This window comes from Mytilus trossulus, chromosome 3 (assembly GCF_036588685.1).
Source record: "Mytilus trossulus isolate FHL-02 chromosome 3, PNRI_Mtr1.1.1.hap1, whole genome shotgun sequence".
Lineage (NCBI taxonomy): Eukaryota > Metazoa > Mollusca > Bivalvia > Mytilida > Mytilidae > Mytilus > Mytilus trossulus.
The window spans coordinates 5,934,104-5,946,421 of NC_086375.1; the positions used below are offsets into that span (position 1 = coordinate 5,934,104).

Genomic DNA, 12,318 nt, shown 5'->3' on the forward strand with positions numbered 1-12,318 from the left:
TGCCTCATATATGTCTTGTACAGTGTGTGTACTTACATTACAACAGGTATCAGATGCCTCATATATGTCTTGTACAGTGTATGTACTTACAATATAACAGGTATCAGATGCCTCATATATGTCTTGTACAGTGTGTGTACTTACAATATTACAGGTATCAGATGCCTCATATATGTCTTGTACAGTGTGTGTACTTACATACTTACAGGTATCAGATGCCTCATATATGTCTTGTACAATGTGTGTACTTACATAATTACAGGTATCAGATGCCTCATATATGTCTTATACAGTGTGTGTACTTACATTACAACAGGTATCAGATGCCTCATATATGTCTTGTTCAGTGTATGTACTTACATAATTACAGGTATCAGATGCCTCATATATGTCTTGTACAGTGTATGTACTTACAATATTACAGGTATCAGATGCCTCATATATGTCTTGTACAGTGTGTGTACTTACATTATAACAGGTATCAGATGCCTCATATATGTCTTGTACAGTGTGTGTACTTACAATATAACAGGTATCAGATGCCTCATATATGTCTTGTACAGTGTGTGTACTTACATTATTACAGGTATCAGATGCCTCATATATGTCTTGTACAGTGTGTGTACTTATATTATAACAGGTATCAGATGCCTCATATATGTCTTGTACAGTGTGTGTACTTACATTACAACAGGAATCAGATGCCTCATATATGTCTTGTACAGTGTGTGTACTTACAATATAACAGGTATCAGATGCCTCATATATGTCTTGTACAGTGTGTGTACTTACATTATAACAGGTATCAGATGCCTCATATATGTCTTGTTAGTGTATGTACTTACATTATAACAGGTATCAGATGCCTCATATATGTCTTGTACAGTGTGTGTACTTACAATATAACAGGTATCAGATGCCTCATATATGTCTTGTACAGTGTGTGTACTTACAATATAACAGGTATCAGATGCCTCATATATGTCTTGTACAGTGTGTGTACTTACATTATAACAGGTATCAGATGCCTCATATATGTCTTGTTAGTGTATGTACTTACATTATAACAGGTATCAGATGCCTCATATATGTCTTGTACAGTGTGTGTACTTACAATATAACAGGTATCAGATGCCTCATATATGTCTTGTACAGTGTGTGTACTTACAATATAACAGGTATCAGATGCCTCATATATGTCTTGTTAGTGTATGTACTTACATAATTACAGGTATCAGATGCCTCATATATGTCTTGTACAGTGTGTGTACTTACAATACAACAGGTATCAGATGCCTCATATATGTCTTGTTAGTGTGTGTACTTACAATATTACAGGTATCAGATGCCTCATATATGTCTTGTACAGTGTGTGTACTTACATTATAACAGGTATCAGATGCCTCATATATGTCTTGTTAGTGTGTGTACTTACATTATAACAGGTATCAGATGCCTCATATATGTCTTGTACAGTGTGTGTACTTACAATATTACAGGTATCAGATGCCTCATATATGTCTTGTTAGTGTATGTACTTACATTATAACAGGTATCAGATGCCTCATATATGTCTTGTACAGTGTGTGTACTTACATAATTACAGGTATCAGATGCCTTATATATGTCTTGTACAGTGTGTGTACTTACATTATAACAGGTATCAGATGCCTCATATATGTCTTGTACAGTGTATGTACTTACATAATTACAGGTATCAGATGCCTCATATATGTCTTGTACACTGTGTGTACTTACATTATAACAGGTATCAGATGCCTCATATATGTCTTGTACAGTGTGTGTACTTACAATATAACAGGTATCAGATGCCTCATATATGTCTTGTACAGTGTGTGTACTTACAATATTACAGGTATCAGATGCCTCATATATGTCTTGTACAGTGTGTGTACTTACAATATTACAGGTATCAGATGCCTCATATATGTCTTGTTAGTGTATGTACTTACATTATAACAGGTATCAGATGCCTCATATATGTCTTGTACAGTGTGTGTACTTACAATATTACAGGTATCAGATGCCTCATATATGTCTTGTACAGTGTATGTACTTACAATATTACAGGTATCAGATGCCTCATATATGTCTTGTTAGTGTATGTACTTACATTATAACAGGTATCAGATGCCTCATATATGTCTTGTACAGTGTGTGTACTTACATTATAACAGGTATCAGATGCCTCATATATGTCTTGTACAGTGTGTGTACTTACATTATAACAGGTATCAGATGCCTCATATATGTCTTGTTAGTGTATGTACTTACATTATAACAGGTATCAGATGCCTCATATATGTCTTGTTAGTGTATGTACTTACAATATTACAGGTATCAGATGCCTCATATATGTCTTGTTAGTGTATGTACTTACATTATAACAGGTATCAGATGCCTCATATATGTCTTGTTAGTGTATGTACTTACAATATTACAGGTATCAGATGCCTCATATATGTCTTGTTAGTGTATGTACTTACATTATAACAGGTATCAGATGCCTCATATATGTCTTGTAGAGTGTGTTTACTTACAATATAACAGGTATCAGATGCCTCATATATGTCTTGTTAGTGTATGTACTTACATTACAACAGGTATCAGATGCCTCATATATGTCTTGTTAGTGTATGTACTTACATTATAACAGGTATCAGATGCCTCATATATGTCTTGTACAGTGTGTGTACTTACATTATAACAGGTATCAGATGCCTCATATATGTCTTGTACAGTGTGTGTACTTACATTATAACAGGAATCAAATGCCTCATATATGTCTTGTTAGTGTATGTACTTACATTATAACAGGTATCAGATGCCTCATATATGTCTTGTACAGTGTGTGTACTTACATTATAACAGGTATCAGATGCCTCATCTATGTCTTGTACAGTGTATGTACTTACAATATAACAGGTATCAGATGCCTCATATATGTCTTGTACAGTGTGTGTACTTACATTATAACAGGTATCAGATGCCTCATATATGTCTTGTTAGTGTATGTACTTACATTACAACAGGTATCAGATGCCTCATATATGTCTTGTACAGTGTGTGTACTTACAATATTACAGGTATCAGATGCCTCATATATGTCTTGTACAGTGTGTGTACTTACATTACAACAGGTATCAGATGCCTCATATATGTCTTGTTAGTGTATGTACTTACATTATAACAGGTATCAGATGCCTCATATATGTCTTGTACAGTGTGTGTACTTACAATATTACAGGTATCAGATGCCTCATATATGTCTTGTTAGTGTATGTACTTACATTATAACAGGTATCAGATGCCTCATATATGTCTTGTTAGTGTATGTACTTACATTACAACAGGTATCAGATGCCTCATATATGTCTTGTACAGTGTGTGTACTTACATTATAACAGGTATCAGATGCCTCATATATGTCTTGTTAGTGTATGTACTTACATTATAACAGGTATCAGATGCCTCATATATGTCTTGTACAGTGTGTGTACTTACATAATTACAGGTATCAGATGCCTCATATATGTCTTGTACAGTGTGTGTACTTACATTATAACAGGTATCAGATACCTCATATATGTCTTGTTAGTGTATGTACTTACATTATAACAGGTATCAGATGCCTCATATATGTCTTGTACAGTGTGTGTACTTACAATATTACAGGTATCAGATGCCTCATATATGTCTTGTACAGTGTATGTACTTACAATATAACAGGTATCAGATGCCTCATATATGTCTTGTACAGTGTGTGTACTTACATTATAACAGGTATCAGATGCCTCATATATGTCTTGTTAGTGTATGTACTTACATAATTACAGGTATCAGATGCCTCATATATGTCTTGTACAGTGTATGTACTTACATTATAACAGGTATCAGATGCCTCATATATGTCTTGTACAGTGTGTGTACTTACATTATTACAGGTATCAGATGCCTCATATATGTCTTGTTAGTGTGTGTACTTACATTATTACAGGTATCAGATGCCTCATATATGTCTTGTACAGTGTATGTACTTACATTATAACAGGTATCAGATGCCTCATATATGTCTTGTACAGTGTGTGTACTTACATTATAACAGGTATCAGATGCCTCATATATGTCTTGTTAGTGTATGTACTTACATTACAACAGGTATCAGATGCCTCATATATGTCTTGTACAGTGTGTGTACTTACATTATAACAGGTATCAGATGCCTCATATATGTCTTGTTAGTGTATGTACTTACATTACAACAGGTATCAGATGCCTCATATATGTCTTGTTAGTGTGTGTACTTACATTATTACAGGTATCAGATGCCTCATATATGTCTTGTTAGTGTATGTACTTACATTACAACAGGTATCAGATGCCTCATATATGTCTTGTTAGTGTGTGTACTTACATTATAACAGGTATCAGATGCCTCATATATGTCTTGTACAGTGTGTGTACTTACATTATAACAGGTATCAGATGCCTCATATATGTCTTGTTAGTGTATGTACTTACATTATAACAGGTATCAGATGCCTCATATATGTCTTGTACAGTGTGTGTACTTACATAATTACAGGTATCAGATGCCTCATATATGTCTTGTTAGTGTGTGTACTTACAATATTACAGGTATCAGATGCCTCATATATGTCTTGTTAGTGTATGTACTTACATTATAACAGGTATCAGATGCCTCATATATGTCTTGTTAGTGTATGTACTTACAATATTACAGGTATCAGATGCCTCATATATGTCTTGTTAGTGTATGTACTTACATTATAACAGGTATCAGATGCCTCATATATGTCTTGTACAGTGTATGTACTTACAATATTACAGGTATCAGATGCCTCATATATGTCTTGTTAGTGTATGTACTTACATTATAACAGGTATCAGATGCCTCATATATGTCTTGTTAGTGTATGTACTTACAATATTACAGGTATCAGATGCCTCATATATGTCTTGTTAGTGTATGTACTTACATTATAACAGGTATCAGATGCCTCATATATGTCGTGTACAGTGTGTGTACTTACAATATTACAGGTATCAGATGCCTCATATATGTCTTGTTAGTGTATGTACTTACATTATTACAGGTATCAGATGCCTCATATATGTCTTGTACAGTGTGTGTACTTACAATATTACAGGTATCAGATGCCTCATATATGTCTTGTTAGTGTATGTACTTACATTATTACAGGTATCAGATGCCTCATATATGTCTTGTTAGTGTATGTACTTACAATATTACAGGTATCAGATGCCTCATATATGTCTTGTTAGTGTATGTACTTACATTATAACAGGTATCAGATGCCTCATATATGTCTTGTTAGTGTATGTACTTACAATATTACAGGTATCAGATGCCTCATATATGTCTTGTTAGTGTATGTACTTACATTATAACAGGTATCAGATGCCTCATATATGTCTTGTAGAGTGTGTGTACTTACAATATAACAGGTATCAGATGCCTCATATATGTCTTGTTAGTGTATGTACTTACATTACAACAGGTATCAGATGCCTCATATATGTCTTGTTAGTGTATGTACTTACATTATAACAGGTATCAGATGCCTCATATATGTCTTGTACAGTGTGTGTACTTACATTATAACAGGTATCAGATGCCTCATATATGTCTTGTACAGTGTGTGTACTTACATTATAACAGGAATCAAATGCCTCATATATGTCTTGTTAGTGTATGTACTTACATTATAACAGGTATCAGATGCCTCATATATGTCTTGTACAGTGTGTGTACTTACATTATAACAGGTATCAGATGCCTCATCTATGTCTTGTACAGTGTGTGTACTTACATTATAACAGGAATCAAATGCCTCATATATGTCTTGTTAGTGTATGTACTTACATTATAACAGGTATCAGATGCCTCATATATGTCTTGTACAGTGTGTGTACTTACATTATAACAGGTATCAGATGCCTCATCTATGTCTTGTACAGTGTATGTACTTACAATATAACAGGTATCAGATGCCTCATATATGTCTTGTACAGTGTGTGTACTTACATTATAACAGGTATCAGATGCCTCATATATGTCTTGTTAGTGTATGTACTTACATTACAACAGGTATCAGATGCCTCATATATGTCTTGTACAGTGTGTGTACTTACAATATTACAGGTATCAGATGCCTCATATATGTCTTGTACAGTGTGTGTACTTACATTACAACAGGTATCAGATGCCTCATATATGTCTTGTTAGTGTATGTACTTACATTATAACAGGTATCAGATGCCTCATATATGTCTTGTACAGTGTGTGTACTTACAATATTACAGGTATCAGATGCCTCATATATGTCTTGTTAGTGTATGTACTTACATTATAACAGGTATCAGATGCCTCATATATGTCTTGTTAGTGTATGTACTTACATTACAACAGGTATCAGATGCCTCATATATGTCTTGTACAGTGTGTGTACTTACATTATAACAGGTATCAGATGCCTCATATATGTCTTGTTAGTGTATGTACTTACATTATAACAGGTATCAGATGCCTCATATATGTCTTGTACAGTGTGTGTACTTACATAATTACAGGTATCAGATGCCTCATATATGTCTTGTACAGTGTGTGTACTTACATTATAACAGGTATCAGATACCTCATATATGTCTTGTTAGTGTATGTACTTACATTATAACAGGTATCAGATGCCTCATATATGTCTTGTACAGTGTGTGTACTTACAATATTACAGGTATCAGATGCCTCATATATGTCTTGTACAGTGTATGTACTTACAATATAACAGGTATCAGATGCCTCATATATGTCTTGTACAGTGTGTGTACTTACATTATAACAGGTATCAGATGCCTCATATATGTCTTGTTAGTGTATGTACTTACATAATTACAGGTATCAGATGCCTCATATATGTCTTGTACAGTGTATGTACTTACATTATAACAGGTATCAGATGCCTCATATATGTCTTGTACAGTGTGTGTACTTACATTATTACAGGTATCAGATGCCTCATATATGTCTTGTTAGTGTGTGTACTTACATTATTACAGGTATCAGATGCCTCATATATGTCTTGTACAGTGTATGTACTTACATTATAACAGGTATCAGATGCCTCATATATGTCTTGTACAGTGTGTGTACTTACATTATAACAGGTATCAGATGCCTCATATATGTCTTGTTAGTGTATGTACTTACATTACAACAGGTATCAGATGCCTCATATATGTCTTGTACAGTGTGTGTACTTACATTATAACAGGTATCAGATGCCTCATATATGTCTTGTTAGTGTATGTACTTACATTACAACAGGTATCAGATGCCTCATATATGTCTTGTTAGTGTGTGTACTTACATTATTACAGGTATCAGATGCCTCATATATGTCTTGTTAGTGTATGTACTTACATTACAACAGGTATCAGATGCCTCATATATGTCTTGTTAGTGTGTGTACTTACATTATAACAGGTATCAGATGCCTCATATATGTCTTGTACAGTGTGTGTACTTACATTATAACAGGTATCAGATGCCTCATATATGTCTTGTTAGTGTATGTACTTACATTATAACAGGTATCAGATGCCTCATATATGTCTTGTACAGTGTGTGTACTTACATAATTACAGGTATCAGATGCCTCATATATGTCTTGTTAGTGTGTGTACTTACAATATTACAGGTATCAGATGCCTCATATATGTCTTGTTAGTGTATGTACTTACATTATAACAGGTATCAGATGCCTCATATATGTCTTGTTAGTGTATGTACTTACAATATTACAGGTATCAGATGCCTCATATATGTCTTGTTAGTGTATGTACTTACATTATAACAGGTATCAGATGCCTCATATATGTCTTGTACAGTGTATGTACTTACAATATTACAGGTATCAGATGCCTCATATATGTCTTGTTAGTGTATGTACTTACATTATAACAGGTATCAGATGCCTCATATATGTCTTGTTAGTGTATGTACTTACAATATTACAGGTATCAGATGCCTCATATATGTCTTGTTAGTGTATGTACTTACATTATAACAGGTATCAGATGCCTCATATATGTCGTGTACAGTGTGTGTACTTACAATATTACAGGTATCAGATGCCTCATATATGTCTTGTTAGTGTATGTACTTACATTATTACAGGTATCAGATGCCTCATATATGTCTTGTACAGTGTGTGTACTTACAATATTACAGGTATCAGATGCCTCATATATGTCTTGTTAGTGTATGTACTTACATTATTACAGGTATCAGATGCCTCATATATGTCTTGTACAGTGTGTGTACTTACATTATAACAGGTATCAGATGCCTCATATATGTCTTGTTAGTGTGTGTACTTACATTATAACAGGTATCAGATGCCTCATATATGTCTTGTACAGTGTGTGTACTTACATTATAACAGGTATCAGATGCCTCATATATGTCTTGTTAGTGTGTGTACTTACATTATAACAGGTATCAGATGCCTCATATATGTCTTGTTAGTGTATGTACTTACATTATAACAGGTATCAGATGCCTCATATATGTCTTGTACAGTGTGTGTACTTACATAATTACAGGTATCAGATGCCTCATATATGTCTTGTACAGTGTGTGTACTTACATTATAACAGGTATCAGATACCTCATATATGTCTTGTTAGTGTATGTACTTACATTATAACAGGTATCAGATGCCTCATATATGTCTTGTACAGTGTGTGTACTTACAATATTACAGGTATCAGATGCCTCATATATGTCTTGTACAGTGTATGTACTTACAATATAACAGGTATCAGATGCCTCATATATGTCTTGTACAGTGTGTGTACTTACATTATAACAGGTATCAGATGCCTCATATATGTCTTGTTAGTGTATGTACTTACATAATTACAGGTATCAGATGCCTCATATATGTCTTGTACAGTGTATGTACTTACATTATAACAGGTATCAGATGCCTCATATATGTCTTGTACAGTGTGTGTACTTACATTATTACAGGTATCAGATGCCTCATATATGTCTTGTTAGTGTGTGTACTTACATTATTACAGGTATCAGATGCCTCATATATGTCTTGTACAGTGTATGTACTTACATTATAACAGGTATCAGATGCCTCATATATGTCTTGTACAGTGTGTGTACTTACATTATAACAGGTATCAGATGCCTCATATATGTCTTGTTAGTGTATGTACTTACATTACAACAGGTATCAGATGCCTCATATATGTCTTGTACAGTGTGTGTACTTACATTATAACAGGTATCAGATGCCTCATATATGTCTTGTTAGTGTATGTACTTACATTACAACAGGTATCAGATGCCTCATATATGTCTTGTTAGTGTGTGTACTTACATTATAACAGGTATCAGATGCCTCATATATGTCTTGTACAGTGTGTGTACTTACATTATAACAGGTATCAGATGCCTCATATATGTCTTGTTAGTGTATGTACTTACATTATAACAGGTATCAGATGCCTCATATATGTCTTGTACAGTGTGTGTACTTACATAATTACAGGTATCAGATGCCTCATATATGTCTTGTTAGTGTGTGTACTTACAATATTACAGGTATCAGATGCCTCATATATGTCTTGTTAGTGTATGTACTTACATTATAACAGGTATCAGATGCCTCATATATGTCTTGTTAGTGTATGTACTTACAATATTACAGGTATCAGATGCCTCATATATGTCTTGTTAGTGTATGTACTTACATTATAACAGGTATCAGATGCCTCATATATGTCTTGTACAGTGTATGTACTTACAATATTACAGGTATCAGATGCCTCATATATGTCTTGTTAGTGTATGTACTTACATTATAACAGGTATCAGATGCCTCATATATGTCTTGTTAGTGTATGTACTTACAATATTACAGGTATCAGATGCCTCATATATGTCTTGTTAGTGTATGTACTTACATTATAACAGGTATCAGATGCCTCATATATGTCGTGTACAGTGTGTGTACTTACAATATTACAGGTATCAGATGCCTCATATATGTCTTGTTAGTGTATGTACTTACATTATTACAGGTATCAGATGCCTCATATATGTCTTGTACAGTGTGTGTACTTACAATATTACAGGTATCAGATGCCTCATATATGTCTTGTTAGTGTATGTACTTACATTATTACAGGTATCAGATGCCTCATATATGTCTTGTACAGTGTGTGTACTTACATTATAACAGGTATCAGATGCCTCATATATGTCTTGTTAGTGTGTGTACTTACATTATAACAGGTATCAGATGCCTCATATATGTCTTGTACAGTGTGTGTACTTACATTATAACAGGTATCAGATGCCTCATATATGTCTTGTTAGTGTGTGTACTTACATTATAACAGGTATCAGATGCCTCATATATGTCTTGTACAGTGTGTGTACTTACATTATAACAGGTATCAGATGCCTCATATATGTCTTGTTAGTGTATGTACTTACAATATTACAGGTATCAGATGCCTCATATATGTCTTGTTAGTGTATGTACTTACATTATAACAGGTATCAGATGCCTCATATATGTCTTGTACAGTGTGTGTACTTACATTATAACAGGTATCAGATGCCTCATATATGTCTTGTTAGTGTGTGTACTTACATTATAACAGGTATCAGATGCCTCATATATGTCTTGTACAGTGTGTGTACTTACATTATAACAGGTATCAGATGCCTCATATATGTCTTGTACAGTGTGTGTACTTACAATATAACAGGTATCAGATGCCTCATATATGTCTTGTACAGTGTGTGTACTTACATTATAACAGGTATCAGATGCCTCATATATGTCTTGTACAGTGTATGTACTTACAATATAACAGGTATCAGATGCCTCATATATGTCTTGTACAGTGTATGTACTTACATTATAACAGGTATCAGATGCCTCATATATGTCTTGTTAGTGTATGTACTTACATTATAACAGGTATCAGATGCCTCATATATGTCTTGTACAGTGTATGTACTTACATTATAACAGGTATCAGATGCCTCATATATGTCTTGTTAGTGTATGTACTTACATTATAACAGGTATCAGATGCCTCATATATGTCTTGTACAGTGTGTGTACTTACATTATAACAGGTATCAGATGCCTCATATATGTCTTGTTAGTGTATGTACTTACATAATTACAGGTATCAGATGCCTCATATATGTCTTGTACAGTGTATGTACTTACATTATAACAGGTATCAGATGCCTCATATATGTCTTGTACAGTGTGTGTACTTACATTATTACAGGTATCAGATGCCTCATATATGTCTTGTTAGTGTGTGTACTTACATTATTACAGGTATCAGATGCCTCATATATGTCTTGTACAGTGTATGTACTTACATTATAACAGGTATCAGATGCCTCATATATGTCTTGTACAGTGTGTGTACTTACATTATAACAGGTATCAGATGCCTCATATATGTCTTGTTAGTGTATGTACTTACATTACAACAGGTATCAGATGCCTCATATATGTCTTGTACAGTGTGTGTACTTACATTATAACAGGTATCAGATGCCTCATATATGTCTTGTTAGTGTATGTACTTACATTACAACAGGTATCAGATGCCTCATATATGTCTTGTTAGTGTGTGTACTTACATTATTACAGGTATCAGATGCCTCATATATGTCTTGTTAGTGTATGTACTTACATTACAACAGGTATCAGATGCCTCATATATGTCTTGTTAGTGTGTGTACTTACATTATAACAGGTATCAGATGCCTCATATATGTCTTGTACAGTGTGTGTACTTACATTATAACAGGTATCAGATGCCTCATATATGTCTTGTTAGTGTATGTACTTACATTATAACAGGTATCAGATGCCTCATATATGTCTTGTACAGTGTGTGTACTTACATAATTACAGGTATCAGATGCCTCATATATGTCTTGTTAGTGTGTGTACTTACAATATTACAGGTATCAGATGCCTCATATATGTCTTGTTAGTGTATGTACTTACATTATAACAGGTATCAGATGCCTCATATATGTCTTGTTAGTGTATGTACTTACAATATTACAGGTATCAGATGCCTCATATATGTCTTGTTAGTGTATGTACTTACATTATAACAGGTATCAGATGCCTCATATATGTCTTGTACAGTGTATGTACTTACAATATTACAGGTATCAGATGCCTC

The 12,318-nt window shown here is 33.9% G+C and overlaps 1 protein-coding gene across 1 annotated transcript in view; it reads right to left on the reverse strand.

Moving 5' to 3' along the window:
- The window catches only part of LOC134710044 (furin-like), a 93,435-nt gene that overhangs the window by 26,455 nt on the left and 54,662 nt on the right, over positions 1 to 12,318 (reverse strand). The gene's annotated exons all lie outside the window — the stretch shown is intronic.